This window comes from Ambystoma mexicanum, chromosome 6p (genome assembly GCF_040938575.1).
Source record: "Ambystoma mexicanum isolate Mex_15411 chromosome 6p, UKY_AmexF1_1, whole genome shotgun sequence".
Classification (NCBI taxonomy): domain Eukaryota; kingdom Metazoa; phylum Chordata; class Amphibia; order Caudata; family Ambystomatidae; genus Ambystoma; species Ambystoma mexicanum.
In genome coordinates, this window is record NC_090935.1 from 339,825,915 (window position 1) to 339,848,202 (window position 22,288).

Sequence of the window (22,288 nt, forward strand, 5' to 3'; positions counted from 1 at the left end):
TGCAAATTCATCAACCTCCATCCATTCTCCTTTCGAAACAACTTCCCATAAAACGTCTCTGTGTCTAAGCTGCCATTTACTCGCATCCAAGTTTTCTGCTTCCCTTCCCTTTCTTGGCCCATCATATAAAACCCTTCACTAAACTCCCCTTCAAACTGTTTTGTCCCCTTTTCTGTTTTTGATAGCCTTCCATGTAACCTGTCCTAGTTAACCAGTGTACACACACTTCACCAGAAATACCCTACTACTAAGCTACCCATTCACATCCCCATTGCGGTTGCCACTTTGCTTAAAGTATCAACCAGAGACTGTTTTCCTGCACACTTGGTCCATTTCTGTTTGCATGGGCACGCTGGCCTTGTGCACCTACCAGGGCTTTAAGTGGGGTAAGAAATTGAGGGGGGGGCCCTCATTTGGGGGCGTGGCTTGTGGGAGGGGCGTGGCCTAAAAAGTACGCAAATTGTAGGGTATACACACAAATATATATAAATGTTATATATTTGTGTGCGTACCTTACTATGGTGTGTGTACTGTGCAAGCCATCTTTTCTAAACATAGAAATATGTAACATATTTCTATGTTTAGAAAAGATGGCTTGCACAGTACACACACCATAGTAAGGTACGCACACAAATATATAACATTTATATATATTTGTGTGCATACCCTACGGTTTGCCTAGTTTTCAGGCCATCTTTTTTAAACATTTCGGGTTTATAAAAGATGGCTTTGAAAGTACACAATTCAAGCCGTCTTTTATAAAGCTTTGACTACGGACAAAATTGTCCGTCGGCAAAGCTTTATAAAAGATGGCTTGAAATGTGTACTTTCAAAGCCATCTTTTCATAGCTCTCAACCATTTATGTCACAAAGGCGGGTGAAAACACCCGATTTTATTTTTGGCGGGTGAGAGGCCCATTGAAATGAATGGGCGTGCAGGAGGCTTGGCGGGTGAGTCAGATGTTTACAAGGCGGGTGACACCCGCCAAAAGCGTGTGAGTTGAGAGCTATGTCTTTTATAAACCTCGAAATATGTCGAGGAATCCCCAGGTTCGCCGAGGGTTAAAGACGCCTCGGCGACCTGGGGAAACAAAGGGATAGTAACTCCCTCTGGTGACCGCTCGCGCGAGGGGTCACCAGATGCAGTTACTATGACTGACAGAAGTGGCAGCCAGTCACAGCGTCGCTGTGGTTGGCTGCCACTTTTGTCAGATCGCCTGACTTCATGGCAGGCGCATGCATCTCCCGTTGCAGCTGCGGCCGCGACGGGATAATGCATCCTGCCAATGTTGCGGGCGGTGGGACGGGGCCCCGGCAGGGCCCCGGCTCAGCCCCACATTTTGGAGACTGCCGGGGCCCGGCCCCGGCAGGCCCCGGCCCACTTTAAGCACTGGCACCTACTCTTTTTAAAGCTATAACTGCCCTTCTCCTCTTTGTAGAGGGTGCACCGGACAGTGGGTGTGCAGCACCAGCAGGCCCTTTGCCGTGTGCTTGCCTGCCAGGAACCTTGCCGGTGCCATTAAGTGCAGGGATTGCCCATAATCTATCTCACCAATCGGCATTGATTGGTCCTCTTCCACCTTTGATTTACATCCCTGGGCATAACAGATCCAGGAAAATCCTCCAAAGGTCAACTGTCATTTTCATATCATATCTGCATATTTCATTAATGCCACACTTTGTTTTCAGAAATGTCCCAATAGATACTGGGTTATATATAAGAATGGGACATGCCCAATTTTCAATGGCTGTTGGGATCCTTGCGCTCCTTGGATTCGCCCTGCCCCCAGAACTCTCTATGCAATAGCCTAATTATTTTCCTGAAAGTCCAGTGCAATCCCCCCTTTCCCCTGCTACTGTCAGGTGTGACATACATGTTTTCACAACCCCATGAATGGTAGCATTAATTATGTTTTGCTCCCAGTCACCTTCTTTTCCCATTACACCCACCCATCATGACCGAACATGGCCCCCACTGTATTGCTGACCCTTCCCTTTCGCTCACCATGCAAGCTTGTGCTGATGGACACATGTGTCCTGCCCTTCATGTTCACCCTATCCTTCGCTTCCGCCACCGTTAGATCAATCGTTACATATCATTCATCTTTTACATTCACACTTTGGTCCTTCAGTCGATGTTCTTTCTTTTTCATTCAGTAATCCCAAGACTGCGACCACGCCGTGGTTCTCTACCATATCACTGCTATTTTGGCTCAGCTATACTCCCCCCACCTCTTTCTGGTGCCACGACCAGGCCCTTCACCTATCCTTGCCATTCTTCCCATTACTCATTCTGTCACTCACTATCTATATTCCCCTACATCTGCACTCCTGGGTGCACTCATATTCGAGGCATTGAGAATCATGCCCGCACTGCCCCTGCCCATGATGCTGTACTGTTGCATACATGGTGGGTTCTTTCCTTGTAACCATTTACTAAGCCCTTGATGTACATGAGCTGCACCCTACAGTGATGGGCCTTTCACGATTAAAAGGCTACAGCGCACCGGCCCTCGTCTCATTCAGCCAACACCCACCACCTTTCCTCAGCCTTGCCATGCTTCCTTGGCTAGCCCAGCTACTTTTATGTCCAGGGGAAGCAACTTGACTGTGTCGTACCTTTCAGTCATCCTGTTCTTGCCCTTCTGTTTCTCCTGCTTCTCCTGCCGGTGGTTCTGTTACCTGCTCATCTCCCATTTCTTTGTGTTGGGCTTTAGGAGCGAATTCCCATCCCTTGCGACAGCTACTACCACAGGAGCTACATTGACACATGCCTAATTCTCCCTCTTAGCCATTTCCCTTCTACTCCACCCATATCTGGGACTGTGCCCCCTTTCACTAAGTCCATCAACAGTTTTGTGTCTATTTTCAACACTCTCACTGTGACAGAATGTCTTCTGGCGAAGGTAGATAGCCCAAGGGTTTTTGATTTTTATTACCACAAAATGATAAAGTAATTCTGTTTCTGAAAGGATATCTGCTAATTGGGCCCCCTTTCAAAATGCATCAGGCCAAAATTAAAGCGCACACACTTGTCTTGTTGTAACCAGTCCACGCACAGTGTGGGTCCGAACGTCACATGTGCACCCCTGACAGCTTCTGGGACACAAAGTACCTGCAGGCAGAGTCGTAATTAATAAGCCACTTCTATTTGATATCACATGTATTTTGCCACCCCGACTAACTGGATCCACAGCTGCTATGTACAACAATAAACATGTCTCGCCCCTTTGATTGCCCATCAGGAAGGTTAACACATTCCCCTCAGTGCATAGGAAACTCCCCCAGGAGGTAACCTGGAAATGATACTTCAGGGCAGCACTGAAATAACAAGGCCAGCCACATACTAGGGTGCTGATCACTGAAGACCTTTTGAAACTAGCAAACATGGAAGGTTGTGGAGTTAGAGTAGTTATAGATAGAAGGTAGTGTTGGAGAAACATTCCATGGTCTTGCTTTCTTATAGGGTTCTGAGCTTATTTTGGGGTTTACACCAGAATAATTCTGAGTCCAAACAACTGCACAAACTCAAGGAGATGGCAAGTTACTGTTTTATTAGTGATTATCTAAAACAGGGAGTTTACAACGAACATCAACGGACATACGCTCATTCCCTCAATTTCCACAAAAAATACAATTATATATTTCTTTATGCATCAGAATGACGTCATACTAAGTGGCAATAGTGTAAAACCTAGCAAGGGATGGGTTTGGTTAAGGGACACATCTAGATAAACAATCATATAGGAGCTAGGTTTGTTATTGGCTGTTCGATATCAGGTGGACAACTAATGCCTACCTCTCCATACGTGTCATTTAAGAAATATCAGTTACAGTGTTTCATTGGTTTCTCAAACTATAATGTCCTTTGTTATACATACTAATACAATTGGTTTGGCACGCTTGTGCCATGTCTGGAACATTCGGTTCAATTTAGCAGCACGTAAGCTAAGACCCAGGTACAAGTAGATAAGACTAGAGGCTGCCCTACCACCCAATTAGCCCAACATCTCTCATCACCCATGCCTTCTGTCATGGAATTCTCTTTCTACTTGGCCTTGCAGAGTATTCTTGTCCTGGGAATGCAACCGGAGTGAGGGCACTCGCTCTCGTGTCTGGAACTCCAATTTCAAGCCATATTTCCATCCTTGAGTCACATGACCGAAGACCACGATTTTGTTCATTCTACAAGCTTTTAAATGCTTTAAATGAATTAAGACTTTGCCATCCTTCGTGTTTTTTCTTGCACCTTAACGTGAGAGGATTCATCCTCCATACACATGTTCCTCTTCAGCGTAGATAGCTGACCTCGACTTCTCTGTTCTTGACTTTCGGCCAGACTTCCTCCTAACGCAGCATCAATAACCTGCTATTCTACTGCGACACAGCCTTTCATTCTTTCTTCATGATTCTTTGGCTTGCTATTTCATGATACCAATGTCCAGTTTCTGTACGATAGCGGCTCGGCCTGCATTCTATTCACTAATTGTAGCTAGCCTATACGATGACTTGATCTATCTTGTGTTTCAGCGTGTGTACATTGTTTATACTTCTGTTTTCTGCAGCACCTTTTACCGTGTAATGTTCTTCTTTTACACTTTAAGGTTCACTTGATTCTTTACTTTGTAATTTCTCCTCCAGGATCTATACATTGTCTTTATTCAGTATTTCACAAAGTTTTACACACTTTCTTATGATGTCATCAGTCTGTTTTCTTGAGGGAGTTACTCCTGTAGGCTGTCATCAACTTGAGGGTACATTCCATATGGTTATCTTAATGGATACCGTCTTCCATACACTTGCTGTGGTATTGGTACAATAGCTGGTGTTACACAGGGAACAGTCTCATGGCTCCAATAAGGGGAGGTAGGGGGGTAGGATCTCCTGCAGATATGTACGTCTGATCCTCTTCTGTTCTCTTCATGTTTACTGCCCCCTCCATTTCCTGCAAGCAAGGTACTCCATATGGCAAAGGGCCCTTGTTACAACAATGGCAAGCTAACTGGAGCAGGAGTGAAACAGAAGTACTCACTGTTAAGACAGATTTCTGAACTCTGACCTGGTCTGCAGAGGTTCAGAAGTCCCACTTTGGTCGCAGGTTCAAATCCTGCAGTTGCGCGGCTCTGCGGCTTTCAGGGCTGCGTTCCAGGAATGATTCCATGGCGGGACAGTGGCGATTTCTCTGCTCCTGATGAAGGGACCAGGCCAATTCCACTGCAGCAATTCTGAGGGCACAGAGGGGAACAGCAGTAAGGTACCCACCACGGCTGGGCGACCCAGTGACGTGTATGCTCAGGTTAAGGCGTACTCTCCCAATACCAGACCTAGGAATGCTAGGTGTACAAAACTCGGCAGGTGGGTGTCTTGTACCCAGAGCTTACAGTCTCCAAATGCTCAAGTGTCAACTCGAGACGGTGGCGGTTCCAGGGCAAAGGCCCTGTGCAAGCTGGTCAGTTCACTGGTTGATCTAGGAACACTTCTGCGAAGGCTCGCTTACAGGTTAAGTTGGAGGTGTCGAGAATAGTTAGTCCCACTATTCCAATGGGTTGAAGCATCTTTGCAGACCTTGTAGGTTCAATCAGAAACAGGGGGTCCAATGGGACGACAGTGGGCTCAGGGTGCCAAACCTTCCAGCGGGTCACCAGCGGTTCCTCAGCTCTGCTTCTTGGTTTCAGGATACTTGGCTCCTTTTCTAAGTTCAGTGTGAACTCAAGAGATTGGCCGAGAATGGGTGTCAGATGCCTTCTCTTATCCAGAATCTCCTTCGCACCAAAATGAAGAGGACCCAAAGAGAGATCTGCTCACATACAGCCATCCCAGACGTGGACCAATCACGGACCACAGTGGTCCCAGTCATTCTCAGCACACCAGACATCCTGACACCCAGGATGTGTATGGAACTAGACAATCCAGCCCACTTCCTGAAGGCACACACATAAGGCATACAGAAGCCAGCGAAAGCTTTGGTTTGTGTGGGGGTCTGCATGACCAAATAAGGAATTTCCCAGTTCTGCTCGACCTGAGGAATGCAAAGGGACAAGATGGTCAAAGGACAGAACACAGGACCTTGTGGGATGGCCATTTTAGGCACTTGCCACTGTCCTGGGGCAAGCATGGTGAACACGGTATGGACCATACAAAAAGGTTACAAATATATGACAAGTAGCAGCTTCCACCAGCTCTGTCCAGGGGCGTTGCTAGGGGGGGGTTAAGGGGGCTATAGCCCCTGATCTTTTGGTTGTAGCCCCGAATAGAATCTCAGGAGCTACAGCCAAAAGACTAGCTAGCCCCCAGTCCCAACAGTTCTGACATCAGCTTAGCCCCAGGACTTTTCCAGACCTAGCAACTCCAAGGCACATTTGTACATCCACCAAAAAATCCTTTGAGGGTGCCTACGGCCTTAAAAATGAAAGGAAGTCCCCAGCTCACTGTACTTCAAAGTGAAAGACTAAGGGAAACAAAGTCTCCCAGTACTGTCTGTCTTAAGGGTATGCCCATTTCCCCATAACAAAATGAGCAAAAGCCCAGTGGACTACAGCAGAAGGCTGGGCTCCACTGGAACAAGTCAGGCTAGGATGGTCAGACAACAGCAAAAGTTTGGGGGGTTTACTACTGGAGGGAAAGTTACACATAAATGGAAATCTTTCCTAGCACTCACCTTGTCCTAGATTCCTTGAATTCTGGACTTTCTGCAGCTTAGAAGTCGACAAATCACATAATAGCTTCCAGTTGGTCAAGTCGCCGGTCGAGTTGGGTTGAGATGAGGTTCTTTTGGGTTAATGACATTTTTTGGGATGCAGCAAGTCAGATGCTTCCAAAGTGGTGAGATGGGAGTTAAATCGAGATAGTGGGGATCTCCGCCATTTGCTCTAATATGGAAATAGCTTGACATTTGTGCAGTAGCAAAAGCAGTACTGTGTGTCCTGTGTGAGCATGTTCGAAGCAGATCAAAAGCAGCAAACATCTTGTTCCACTGCCTATTGCCACTTTCGAGCAGCTTCAGCCATACTAGCTACCCTTCAAGCCAACACAGGCCCCACAGGGCTGCTTTTTACGCTACACAAACTTCGAGCTGCTTACCTGCTTCTTTAAAATGTTTCCATGCTGTATCCAAACAATGAAGATCACCACTGCCACGACTCAAGTGCTTGCTCACCACTGTGGAAGAACCTGGCCCACTGCATGCCAAGCCCTACATTGATCAAACAGAAACTTGTCTCGATCAAATTCAACTGCTGACTTTACCCACTGGAAGCCATCATGTCACTAGCTGACTAGATTGCTGACTCAAACCTATTGGGACCCATTGGCTCACACCATCTCGACCACCAACCTGATGCATGCAGACCCCTAACATGAGACCATCTTGCTGCTGGATTAACACCACTCGCTCCATCTCAGCACTGGCTTGACTTTTGAAGTGAATAGAAACCCGGCTCGACTCTGTCGCGGACCCAAGAAAAAGAAATACGGTACTGTGTTGATTGTTTTGGTCATTGTAAATGTAAAGCCCTCCTTATCTCACAGGACACCTTCTTGAACATTGTCATTCCGCCAAATGAGTGCTTGAACGCCACTGCTGATCTAGCCAGAGGATGATTCGAAAGCAACTTGTATTTTCTATGTTTCTTTAAAGGGGTGTTTGTGCTAGTTTTTAGTTCAGTTAGTTGCATTTTAATTGCTTAATTAAAAGTCTATATTTGTATAGAACCTTGAGGGGATATTCTTTTATGTTGCCGTCTGCGTGCTGTTGCTGTTTGGGTTAACATCTCACAGTGTGTCCTGTGCTTTCACATAAGGCAAATGAGGTATACATTTAGGACTCATCTTTATGATTGAGATCACTGCTGGTTTTTTCTTTCTGCAAATCCACCCTTCTTTATATCGCTTTTCCTGGAGGGGGATGGACTGATGCACTCACTTTCCTTTTGGGCTGCCCCTCGTTCATGCCTCTCGCTGCCCATATGGTAGTTAGTGACTGCCTTCTTCATCCCCTCTTCACATTCATGCTCTCTCCTCCGCTCTCCACTTTCTGACTTCCAAACCCTGCAGTTTATTGCAATGTTCCTTGGAACCACCTGGCCAGATCTTTGTTCAACTGAAGGAGACTTCAACTTATAATGTTCAACAGTACTATATTTCTTTTCAGCAAATGGATTGCTTTTAAAAATCTTTATACTTTTGGCACATTTCCCTGGTGCAAATCCAATCAGTTTGGAACAGTTTCGTTTTCGCGAAAAATTTGCATTTTCCAATAAGACTTCCAAAGATATTTCCGCTTGACTTAAAGTCTGAATAACTTTATCATTCAATTTTTGTACAAATGTATGGCTGGTGGTAAACAGGTATCTAGACAGAATGCTTAGCATCATGTTTGAATCGGGGGCCATTATACATTTCCTTAAAAGGGCAATTACTTGCCATAAGTATCTAGACTACAGCGAGATTAGGCCTATTTCGTATTTCACCCACACAGTCGGAACACAGTTAGGTAGCCCCAACACGCGTCACCAATATCGACCTTCAAATTTCTGTAAGGTGACTTCAGAAAGTAACTTTATTTCTCCCTCATAAAGCAGCATGGGTGTAACCTTTTGTCTTTAAATGTAATAATAGGACCAAGGGAACTTTTCCATACTTTGCCTGAATAATACGTGATTGAGCCAATCCTGTGGTCAATTTCATTCCTAAATTCATGAGGTATGGTTTATCCAACTTATTATTGCTCAGTGCTACTCCGAGATATGTGTACTGCTGTACAATTTCCAAGGGTGTACCTTGCAGCATCCAATTGTTATATTTTGCATTCCTTCTTTTGTTGTTGCATATCAGAATTTTTGTTTTGCTCAGATTAACTTTTAATAGATTCTGATCAGTATACTTGGATAGAGCATCCAACAGACTTGTAGCTCTTGAGGTGTCTTTGACATTAACACTAGGTCATCTGCATAGTATAGAGCCGAAATGTGTTGATCACGTATCTTAGGTGCATCAATATTCTCAAATCCCGCACTCATGTCCATTATGAAGAAATTAAAGAGAGCCGAGGCAAGGATACATCCCTACCTCAGCCCTCAATATGTTGGAATGAATGGGGTAAATCACCCTTCATAGATGTTCTTATTTGTATCTCAGTGTTAGAATGAAGTGCTTCAATTAGGACACGAAGATTCGTAGGGCAATCAGTTATTCACAGTTTCTGGACTAAGATCTCTCTCGATACAGAGTCGAATGCGGCCTGAAAATCTACAAAGGCCATGTATATTGGTTTCCCAGAAATGAAGTGATTGTGTTGAATTACGGTGATAGTATATAAATTGACATCTGTACCTAAGCCTGCTACGAAGCTTGTCTGAAAGCGATTTCTTTGCTGCTTGTGAGTAGTCCATAAATTGAAATCTCTAAGAATGAGTCTTGTGAACATTTTTCCAGGCGCATCAAAATGGGTGATCGGTCGATAGTTGGAAGGACATGACCGATCCCGCTTCTTGAATATTAGAAAAGTTATCGATTGTCTATAAGAATCTGGTTTTATTCCGGTGTTTAACGCATGTTGAAATATATTACATAGGATGACTGCCCAAATTTGGGGATGTTGTCTAAACGTTCTGTTCTTACGGCCATCCAGGCCCATGGCTCGAGAATTACTTGATTTATTAATGAAATACAAAACCTCCTCCTCATCAAATTCCAGATGGAAAGTAGGACTGGGAGACAATGGCAGACAACTTTGAGCAACAGATGGATATGCATACAATTTTGTATAATAACCAATCCATTGTTCATTTGTTACACCATTAATTTGTAATGGCAATTGCGTATTATGAGTTGTCAGATTTTAAAATCCCCATATTTACGCCAAATTTTTATTAGCAATGGCTCTTAACATCAGCTCTCCATTTGTTTGATATAAAACACTTTTTCTAGATTTCCGCCAGTTATTATATGTACAATTCAAAGATCTTAACAAGGCTGATCTTTCATGGACAGGTCTAAAGAGCACTAGCATTTTCTGCTTTCTCAGTTGTCTCTTTCACTCTTGGACCTCTAGGTCAAATGTGTGTCTTATCTTATAAGTATTCCCAGAACTCAAGACAGAGTGAATCTTAAATAACTGCAAAGCGTTAATGTAATTATCATCAAATGCATTAATAATCTCCTTATTCTGAGATTGTACTTCAATTATATTTTTATTGAGGAGAATAAGTGAATTATCATTCCAATCAAAATGCATTCTTGCATTATTAACTTGTATATGTTCGATATTTCGCTTCTGCTTGTTGTGGGGAGAATTGACTTGCAAGCGACATTGTAGTATAAGCATTTCATGGTCACTCATACTTTGTTTCACAACTTCAAATTTTTCAATTTGCGAGAACGCGATTAAAAGAACATATACATAATCTATGATGGATTCACTTAAGCCACGGAACCAAGTGCTAGCTAGACATCACCTCTAATTGCACCATTCAGCATGTGCAGCTGGCTTTCATCCATCAGGGATGTCCATCTGTCATATGTTGCATTTTTTTTCTTTTCTTCGAAAGTAAGGCAGTGTATGTTCAGATTGCCTGCAATTATGATATTTGTAATATCTGCGGTTAGATTAATCAAGTTTAATAATTCTTCGACAACACCAAAAAGTCTCTGGTTAGCAGGATTTCTATATATGCTGATTACAGCAATTATACCCCCACTATAACACATCTTAACCATCTGCAGAGGTGCACTGGGAGAGGACCATGTTGGTAAAGTCCGGCCACTATTGTTCTTAATAGCTACCATGAGGCCTGACGTGGGGCATCCTATATATTTGACTATAGCTGATATTAAGTTAATAGTGTGGTTATCCCACACAGGTTGTTCCACTAACCAAGTTTCTTGACATATTAGAATATCAAACGAATCAAGTATATTTGCATTTTGATTACATAAATGAACATGCCCTCGCGTGTTCCAACAAGCTAAAGTAATAATCCTATCTGAGATAAGGTTAGATAGGTAGCATTTGTCATGTGTTTCCCAATTCTCTAATGGGGCCTTGAACTTATCTGAGTGTATTGAAGAGATTGAATGTGATTCATTATTATGTCTGGGATATTGCGGCAAAAAAACAATGGTATTATGATGTCCATTGTTAATCTGGGGGTTGAATGTCGTTGGATCCTGAGCTACTATGAAACCCAATCTAAAGAGATCCATCTTTGCTTGCCACATAGTGTTCCTTACCACACCAGAGTGTATCCAGAGTCTCACCATTGACAGATCTCGTTATTTAGAATCTCCACTTGCTCAATATCTACAGAGATTATGTCTTCTAATTGCTCTATTTTAGAGAATATATTCAAAATACTAGAACAACATAAATCATAAGTAGAGGGTTTTTTTCCTGGATACCTCGCAATTTGTTGTTTTTGAAAAAGTAGATTTGGAAAATGTACTTTTTCAAAAACAACAAATTGCGAGGTATCCAGGAATAAAACCCTCTATCGTACCAAAAGGAGGTGTGGACTTCACCTCAAAACGCATCCTGTGACCTTGCACCAATAATTAGGGTATGACAATAATAGAGACAGCTTAGCAAGGACGGTGCCAATCCAAAGGCCCCACTTTGTTTTCATAAATCAAAAGCAGAAAATGGTGATGGACAACACCTTATAATCAACCAATGATAGGGGTTTGTATTATTTTTTGTTGACAAGATATTGATGGATCTGGATCTCTTCATAGACTTACCTTCTAAGTTTTGTACTAACAAGCCTGACTCTGCAGCTTTATCATTGTTTTGTCTTGTAGAGTGTTTATAAGCTAGATATTCTTCAAAAGCCATCTCCTTATCCCTGGGATCTCTTTCAGTTAATCTCCTTTCTTCTACTAGACTTGATGGCTTTGATATGTTTATGAGAAAGTCTTCAATAGATTTTTGTATTTCAGCTCTTATTTATTTGTGGCAAAAGAGTATCATTCAACATTATTTTTATATCTGGTTCCGGAATGGTTTAATGAGATTGAGAGTCTTTGTTTGGCAGCACCGCAGATGGCTCTGGGTTATCCCCACTATTTCTTTGTTGATCTTCAATGGTAGATAGAAGATCATCTAAGGGTTGATAGCAAGTATCAAATTCACTCTCAAGTGATTACCTTCATTTGAACCGCAAGCCATGTTTTTATATTTATTCTGAACTGCAGTACTGGCAATTATATTACGTGTTTTCGGAACATGAATTTTTTGTATGAGTTGTTTGACTTGCGATGAGGTTGAAGTTTTAATTATGTTTTCATTTTTTTACTTTTCTTTGTAACTGATAATGTTTCAGGCTTGTGAGTCTTCCTATGAATAGTTGATTGTGTTTGAAATATCGCATGTGAGGTCAGAGGTTGAAGTTTTAAAGGGCTGTTTGGCAGAATCACGTGCAGTACCCTTTGGGAACATTATATTCAATTAAGACTATAAATGTCAGTACAATGTCACCTTTGGTACAAGCCCATACTACAAAGTTATGTGGTAGCAGTGGCTGAGCAGCCAGACTTATCTGAAGAGTTTAGTGAGCAGTAGAACAAGTTACACAAAGGACCAACAAATACAGTGATTCAAATATACACAGATTCAAGGTTTCTTGGTAAAAGAATATACATTTATTCACACAGTCAGATAGAAAACATTCCAATAGTAAGAGCAGCTCAATATCACACACTAATAAACTACACTATACCACCAATATGTTACTGAACAAGTTCAGCTCCCCTGAAGTGGGAGCAAAATGGCACTTCAGTTACTTAATAAGGGGATAAAAAGACAAGGGCCCTCATTAGGACCCTGGCGTTAAGGGGTTAACGGTGCCGTAAAAGGCTGCAGCGCCGTTAACCCCTTAACGCCTTACTACGAGGTCCCATTGCTGCTCCCGACCTTAACGGCTGGTCTGGACCAGCCGTTAAAGTAGGGACCCGCAAAAGGACCTTGATGGCAATTACGGTACTGCAATTTGCGGTACCGTAATTGCCACCTTCCCCATTCCCATTTAGCCCTATGGGGCAAAAATGGGAAGGGCCATGGAGAAAGGGGGAATTACCGCCCCGCCAACCTTGGAATGGGGTGGTAATTCCCCCTTTCTCCATGGTGGACTCCGGCATGGACCATGGTGCTAATAGCACCATGGTTTAGCGCCGGAGTCCTAATGAGGGCCAAGGTTATAAGAAAGGCAGCCTAAAAACATTCATAGGCACGGCAAAGGGTGTCAGTTAACTACAACCAGCAATTCTTCTCAATAGGCCTGGGCCAAAGTCAATGGTTCCGAGTCTTTGTATAGGAAAGGACAATTCTCAGTTCTGGTAGATAACGGTTAAGTCTTTGCCACGTATTTTAAAAGAATTTGGCTAGGCGAAAAGTTTGACAAATGTTTAGGGGAGGCCAAGCCTTCAAAGAAGAGACAAGTTCCACAAACTTTCTCGATCGCCGAAAAGATTTCCGGACCGCGTTTGCACAGTACCTTGAAAGTGAAGAAGAGCTGTAGCTGAGGTAGTTGTTCCTGGGAGTTCGAGCAGATCTTGCTGTTCCTTAGCTTCAGTTATGGGGACAAGAAGGAGGACGTCGGGAGTTTCCTGCACTACCCAGGGATGAGGCCAAAAGCTTTAGCAAGACGTCGGTTTAAGGTGTGAGTGCCTTAAAGTCCACAAGCTGGTTTCCTTCCCTCTGGCTATCCGGTTTTCAACAGCACTCTGTAGAAAATTCTACCAGATGGGGACGGTGACCAGGTGGCTTGCGAGTTGCTTGTTCCCACCAAACTCAAGGGATGAAGTTAACCTTGAAGGACTTCTCTGTCGATGGAGTTTCAGGCAATTCGGACCTGCAGCAGGGCTTCACCGTTCATCCAGGAGTTGCATCAGTCCTCTTCCTTCAGCTCGTCTTCGGTTCTTTCGTTTCAGTGGTCGACTCTGCTTTCAAAGTCCCATAGACCAGCTTTTAAATAGTTCATTCACACATTCATTCCAGCCTGGCTGTCACTCACATAGCAGGGTGGCTGTCCTTGCTGGATAGCCAGCCGGCCAATCATGCCAGAGTGAATTCAGGTCTCCTGGGAGACTAAGCACAGGGCGTTTCGGCGGTTCTCTGTGATTTCATCGCCGCACTTTTCATCGCTGGGTTTTTTGCCGCAATTTTTTTTTCGTAAAAAACATCGATTTTTTTTTTTGGGGGGTAACCCCCCCAAACACCCCTTTCTTTTTTTTCTTTTTTTAAAATCCCGAACACCCAAACCCATTTTTAATAAATTTACCCCCCCAAAAAATTAATGTTTTTTTTTTACAAAAAAAATCACGGCAAAAAACACCCCCAATGAAAAGTGCGGTGATGAAATGACGGTATAACATTTCTGCAGCTCCCTCACATCCTGTCCACCCCAGACACCATGGCGCCAGAGGAGTGCTTCAGTACTGAAGCCTGCCAAAGGCCAACGAACAAAGGGACCAAACCTGGTTTGGCACACAGAGACAAACACAAGAAGGATCTTTCCTAAAAGAAATGGCGAAAAAAGTTGACCGGAGTCTGATTTTACAGATAGGTCTTGGGCGCCATATTGAAAAACATGGCTGACCCGTTTTTAGCTACCGTTGTTCGCGGTCGCAAAAAATCATGGTAGTTTGATCTAAACCACTGCCACCAGCCATTTAAAGTAGGAAAGGGTAACATTTGGCTGTTACATGAGTATTTTGACTCAGGGGAAGCTAGGCAACCCCTCCAGCACTCTATAGTTAGACAGTGAGTGCTGGATCAGTAAATTTAAAGTGACTAGGAAAGTCAATTTAACTTTACATGCTCTGGGAGACAGTAGTCAGTCTCAGATAAGGTATTTAAACCTTGGGAAGTCTGAAAGACATCCCCGTGCCACTGCACTGAAGGTGCTGTGTTGCACGCAGAAAAATATGATGCCTATGGAGTTGTGTTAAAACTTCATAACCAAAGAACACAAAAGTAAAACACACATCAAAATACATGGAAGAGTGGGGAAAAAAGGCTCACACTACTCCCAGGAAACAAAAATCAAATCCTAGAAATCCAGCAAAGTTGCTGGGGGTCTCAAAAGGTAAGGGAAATTAGCACATATTGAGAGCTCTCCCTAACAATTGTCAGGGGTATTGACCCATGTTTGGACTATTATGCTGCAACATTTGGTGCTGTGGGTTTAGGAAATCAAAGATGGTGGAAAAGCTCACATTGCGCCAGAATCCGGGAAAACCGCACAGTTTTGGCGCACACCAAAATGTTCCCCTGACCTGCCACCCACCAGTGCGAGCGTGATGGGCCAGGAGTGCCATGGGCGAAATGTGTGCCAAAGGAAAGACAGCAGTGCTGGTTAGCTCAGAAAGCGCTTTGAAATCACCTTTGTTTCTCTGAAATGCAAGCTAAAAATGCCTATTTTAAACATTGCAAGATATTCAAAAATCTCAATGAACACCAGCAGACATTTGGCAGAATGTATTCTTGTGTGCATACAAGATCTGGAAAGAGAAAGAGCCCAAAATAATGTTCATAATGAAACTGGCTGAGCCGTGGATGTCAGCAGCTGAAGTGAAATTGGACTGAAAGACACTAAAATCTAAATGTTTAAAATAAATGAGTGACCTACTGTTGAGTGTCACATAGTTTGCAACTGTTAAATGTCATAGTTTTGAACTTAGAATCAGCGTTCTAGCTGCATGTATACAAATTGTAAGTTTGATTTGGATGAAGAAAAACTGGGAACAAAAGTGACATTTGGCTGAAGCCTGGCTTGAAGAGAGTGAATTCTGCCCGGCAACTACCCCAGACAGGAGTTGAAACTTGCTCAGCCACTCTTCCCAGGCCTGGCTGCATTCTGCTGCCCCCACCAAAGGGAGATGACACCTCTCTGATTGGATTAGGGGAGGAACAGCTGGGGACTGCAGGAAACTGAACAATGAGCCCTCCTTGGCTCAGGCAAATGTTAAATTAGGTGGGGGGGTCGTAAATGGCTTCCTCTTGAGAGAAACGGGGAGGTGCAGTGCCTCTGTGAGCAACTTGAGTTGGAGGAAGTGGACAAACCAGAAATTCCACCATGTGCTTTGGGAAACCACACCCCTCTGGGCCAGAGCATAATTTAAAAAAAAGATGGATACTTCATAGTATGGACTTGTCAAAATTATATAATTAATATCATTATTCTTGTGATTTTTCTGTGCACATTTTAAGAGGTGTTAGAACTCTGTACCATGTTCTGAGGCAAAACCCCATGAATTATGGAGATTGCAGACAGGGGGTTCACGCTAGAAAAATGAAAATTTACTGGAATATGTGTAGAAAGGCGGGGTACATCTGTGTCATTTTTGGTAAAAATCCAATATTGCGCAAAATGTTGTCATTTCTTAATCCAAGCTCTTAGAAACATCAGAGTTGGAACAGAAACTACCTTATGTGATATATGATATGTACATGTAATGTCAACGACGTGTGTATCTGGGAAACCTGTTAGTTATGAAAAATTCAGTTTCTAAGTAAAAGCAAAGGGGCGTTTCTTCAATAGACTGTAAGACTCTGACTATCTCTGACTCACTGCTCCCTTCTCGAATCAGGTCAAAGAGAAATCCTTGACCTATCAAATCGTGAGTGGGTTGGGCAAAGAAAGTTAGCATCCACACCCATTTTCAAAAGACATAAAAGGAACACCAAAACCCAGGTAGGGACATTCACTTTCCACTTTCTTGCGGGACACTTTGCTGGAAGACTCCAGACTTCAAATCCATCAATCTCCAGAGACCAGGACTTTGAATCCAGACTTCAGAACTTGTAGCAGAGAGGCCTGAATCCACAAGCTGAATCCTTTTTCATCAGGCCTCAAAATCATTTGCAAATTATTAAAACAGCCGGGCTGAGCTGTCGGATTCTGGCCTAGAACCCTGTGCCAGAAACACCCAGAAAGCAGAGCTGTATCCAGAACCGCAGACCGGACCCAGACCAGATCGCTGTGAGCAGAACCAGAGATCCAGACCAGACCAGACCAGAAACAGAGATTCAGAACCAGAGAACCAGTACCAGAAACCGCCCAGAAGTCCAGTCCAACCTGGTGACCAGATCCGCGACGAGGCCCATTCCTTCCAAAATTAGGAGGGAGTACCCACCTAGAACTGTGCAGAACCCATCTTTTAGCTTAAAATAATCTGATTCAAAACATTTGAACCTGTCCAGAACTGCATCATAGGAATCGCGTGCCCCTTCTCCGATTTTCAACCTGTAAAAGTGTCATTTTGCCATTTTGAATCATTGTTTCATTTCTGAAAAACTACCTTCACGAAACCGTCCGTATCTCTTGAACCGTTTGTGCTAGGAGCGAGATTTAACTTTCATCTTAAAGCTAAGATTCTAGGCTTTCCAACGAACCCCGCACTGACTTTCTATTCATTATACTGTTTCCGTAATTGGGCTCGACGCACTCGGAAAAAGTGCAGCGATTTGCGATTTGGATCAAATTGCTTCACTTGTCAAAATAGCAGCTTCTTGCTTTCCTTTGCTGAAATTCGTTTGCAACCTGACAATCATTCATAGAGCATTGCTAAAGTGATCCTGAACTAATTTAAAGGAGCTATCACCCACACTGAATCTCTTATAGGGAATTCAAATCATTTTTAGCATATTTTCCCCTTCTTTGCATACCACATTTAAAGTACTTTGCCTGCGTTTAAACTCATCCCTGTTTCTCTAAGCTTGCTGGGGAGGAATTGGAACTTTGTATTGCATTTTTGTTGGGATTCTTGAAGACTGTGTGCTCTCCTTCCATTTCCTTATATTGCATAAAGGGGGGGAGTGAATTGTCGAAAGGAAAAGTGATCACATTGTCTCTTGTTGAAATCATCAAATTATTTATCTGTTACATTCTGTCCTACCTTGCATTTCCTTGAACCATATAAAGCATTCTCTGCTACCTTAGTCCTCTGTTATTATTCATAAGTAACCAAGAACTGTGCTACTGTAGGATTACCTATTGCTGATTACTGCTCATATTCACAAGTGTGCTATCAATTATCAATTTATTTATAAAAGTGTGATATATATCTATTGTTTCATTTTTCAAATAAACCTTTTTAATTTGCAAAACAAACCTACTTGTTGGCTCAGTGGGGTCAGGGGGATTCTAAGAGAGGGGCGTTATACAAGGGTTCATCATCCAGATTATGACTTGTCATAAAAATATATAAATAAGGGCTTCCCTTGAGCAATCCCAGACAAGGCACTGACTCAGTGGGAATGCATTGGAGTCATTAACACAATGGCATACAAGTGTAGATTTTGGCAAGGAGTCAATCAATTCTATTGAATTATCTAGAACTGACATATGATCAGCACTTGGTGCCTCCTCTGATTGTATTACATGCGAAATAGCAGGAATGACACTCTGTAAAGTATTATTTACTTAAGTCGCATGCACTGCAGAATTTCTTTTCATTTCCATCAGACAAACTCCTAAATCAATGTTATGCAACGAGGATTTAGTCAATTCTCTGTGTTCATTTTTTGTGTGGAGATACCATCCATAGCATGATCTGATCGATCTGGCTGATTTGTTTAGTGATTTTAGTGTCTAGAGTATCAAACAACTTTGCTAAGGCTTGGATAGTAGTACGCATTGCCCTGAGGGTTACTTCTAAAAAAGGGGGCTGTGTTTTAAATAAATCCTGATTTACATATGGATTTTGTACTGCATTAGTGGGTACGGCGCTCCTGCAGGGCTTCGGCTGAATAAAAGAAAGCCGACAAATCTCACCTAGAAATTTAAAAAATATCTGGGGATTGAGATAGTGAGTTCGATCTATGCACTGAGCTAATAGGTTAGAAGGCGAGATAACGATAAAGTCCTTGTGGATGACAGCCTCACAATTCAATGCAGGCAACACTGAGTTAAACATTTCAGTTGGTGTTGGACTAATCATATCAACCGTCTTAGAAATATAAAAAATTCCCACTTCCTTATCTAGAAATGCATCTTGCATAGGCATGTTACTTGACATATCTAAAGATCCACATGGGACTTGTAACGCCTGGAATACATCTTGGGCACTGTGTGTAACAGGGCCCTCTTTCTCACTACCAAGTAGCGCTGAATCAGAAACTTCCTCACAACAAGCGCTAGACATCGGCGCTTCATTCGACTGAGTTGAAAAAAATGCAGGGTTATCAATATGAGAAGGAGAAACAATACAATCCGTGTCTGATAGTGAATCAACAATATCAGACCTAACTTTACACAGAATTCACGTATATCCATATGCAGTGGTTTATTTTTCATACGCGCAGTAGGTTTCTTCGTTTTTTTCGTAGAAGGAGTCAAATGAACAGGTTTGGGTGAATTAACTTTTGGAATAACCGAAGCTCTAGTAACTACGGTGCAAAGTGACATTTTCCGCTGTGTTAGCTGTCAGTGTGATTGCATCCACACTGCCGCAAATCAGTAATTCTCTTGTAAATACAGGACCGTAGCACAAAATAAAAGTATGACAACGAGTAGAACAAACAATTCTATGTACACACAACACCCCACCTGTGAGAGACTCAGCTGCTAGCTGATCGCGCTGCAGCGAAGCAGCAAAGCAGCTCCTCACACACTTCGCCAACGCACTTCCCCGAATGTGCGCGCAAGAATGCATGGGCGTTCTGCAGTTATAGCAAGTGGTTGGGCATAAGGAGGAGCACGCCAAAATCCGGCATTTGCGTGACAAAATGAAGCCGGTTGGTAGGAAAAGCAATACCAATAATCCAAACAAACCCAAAGGAATCGAGAGAAAATCATGCAGCAGGACTGTCACACATTGAGCAACGTAGCAGCAAAGCAGCTCCTCACACACTTCCCGAACGCACTTCCGGAATGCGCACAAGTTCTTCCTGTGATGGATCTCTGCAGTGGGCCAACAGTCCAGACTAATTGTCTGTCCCAGTAGAAAAAGTCTTTCCCAGCGTCTGTCTTCATAGCTATAGGTGGGACAGCGGCCTAGAGCGTCCTTTTCATTCTTGTCCCCTCCCTCTTCCGCAATGGCATAGCAGACTCACGCGAATGCATGCCCTTACTAGCAGCTGGGAACAATTTGAAAATGTCCCGCAAAAGGGATTAGTCATGAAATTAGGGGCACGACCTGTGTTTCTTTTGGGGAGAGCTAGGAATAGTGTTAAAGTGTGCGTACACCTGATTTTAAAGGATTACAAATAAATACAGTTTCAAATCCTCATTTAGTTCAGATGCCCTCATTACAACACCGGCGCTAAAACTATGGCACTATTAGCACCATGGTTGGTGCCGGTGTTGTAAAGAGTCCACCATGGTGAAATGGGGAGATACCGCCCCATTCCAAGGTTGGCGGGACGGTATTTCCCCATTTCACCATGGCCCTTCCCCATTGCCATTTTTGCCCCATAGGGCTCAATGGGAATGGGGAAGGCGGCAATTACGGTACCGCAAATTGCAGTACCGTAATTGCCTGCGAGGTCCCTTTGCGGGTCCCTACTTTAACAGCTGGTCCAGACCAGCCTTTCAGGTCAGGTCCCGCAAAGGGACCTCATAGTAAGACGCTAAGTGGTTAACGGCGATGCAGCCGTTTACGGCGCCGTTAACCACTTAGTGCCTGGGTCGTAATGAGGCCCTCCAGTAGACGTTACTTAAACTGTCTTTATTAACATTTAGTGAATTTTGTTCTGGTTGTTAGTTTATGGCGTGCCCAAAGAAACCACTGAGCCCGTCCAAATAAAATACGGGAGCATTTCCACATTTTCATGGTCCTTTTTCCGAAAGAGAGTTTTGCCCCTCCATTCGTCTAGATAATGCACACTGGCATCGGCACTGCTTCATGCGATAAGTAACTTACATATAAAACAGGACAGAAAGGCAGATGCTCCTGTCTGGGACCTGCTTAGCTGTATCCAAGATCCTGCATCAGACAGGCCATCCAACAGCAAAGAATTCGTCGTTTTTAAATGTGCCACAACCAGTGGTCGAAGTGTATGAAAAGAAGTAGTGGAACTATGTTCCCTACTGGCCTGCACCGCTCCCCACAAACCCCATCGCCATTCCCATGCACAATACAAACCTCAAAACACATGTGCCTGCTGTTTAAGGGAACGTCCAGTGCAGTGCACGGAAAGTGCAAGTTTCAACTTCTTCCTACCCTTTCTTTTTTTAAACGAAACCATTCCGGAACGGTTTCTTTTTTAAATAAAAGTATAGGAAAGGTAAAACTTAAATAAATGAAGTAGAGGAGCACCGCTCCCGACCGCTCCCGCCCACTTTGACCACTGGCCACAACATTTCTGAAATGCTGCTTACTATGGACAAAATGTAAGTATTTCACCTATCGGCACGTGCCACTAATCCTTCCGAGTTTCTGATATCCAATGCACACAGCCCCAGTACCCCATGCACCGCACCTCACCTACATGAAGCATCTCTGGAGCTTGCTTCCAAACCAGAGGGAAATTAAGGCCGTATTAAAGGACTTCTGTAACTCCAGTAGTTGCAAAATGACCATATTTGTGCCGCAGGATTTCCTTTTATTAACACAATATTTGGAAACCAATGCCCCAATATTTTGGGAGGTGGGTTTAGGGGCCACCCTCAAATCATGCTTGCCAAAGACAGAGATGTAAGTGATTGGGAAGTAACAGACATGCCAGTACTTTAATTTCTTTACTGTTATTAGTTTCACTACTTTTTACAACGATTTCCACAGTTGCAGAACTACTTTTTGTACATTTAAAGTATACCTCATTACGAGCATGACAGTGCGGGAAAAAGGTTGCTGTAACGGAATTACTGCCACTTTTCCCGCTCCGCCATACTTTGGCCCTGGAGTGGGGGATTTACCTCCAGCACTATGCTGGAGGTAAATCACCCCATTATCTGCTGCAAAAAATCTGCAAAATAGGCGAAACTTCCGCCAGTGGTAATTCCGCCAAAATCCCCTGGGGACTAACACTGCTAACACCACTTGTAATCCGGCGGTAAATCCTCCATACCAAGTGGCGGTTATGTTAATTGCAGATTTACTGCCAGAATACCTCTCAACTCGTAATGAGGCCCATGGTCATGAGCGGCTTTCTAGTTCCTGCGTGTGTGTGGAGGGGACTTACTGGCACATTCTGTACTCCTTTTTCTTTTTTTGAGGACTCAAAAGTGCGCACATTAATAGTTGGCATGAACATAGCGACTCCTGAACAACTCTGGAGTCGTATTCATCCTCCCCCAGAGCATGTACAGAGCCAGGCAGGCACATCAGAAAAAACTATTGTGTCACATTC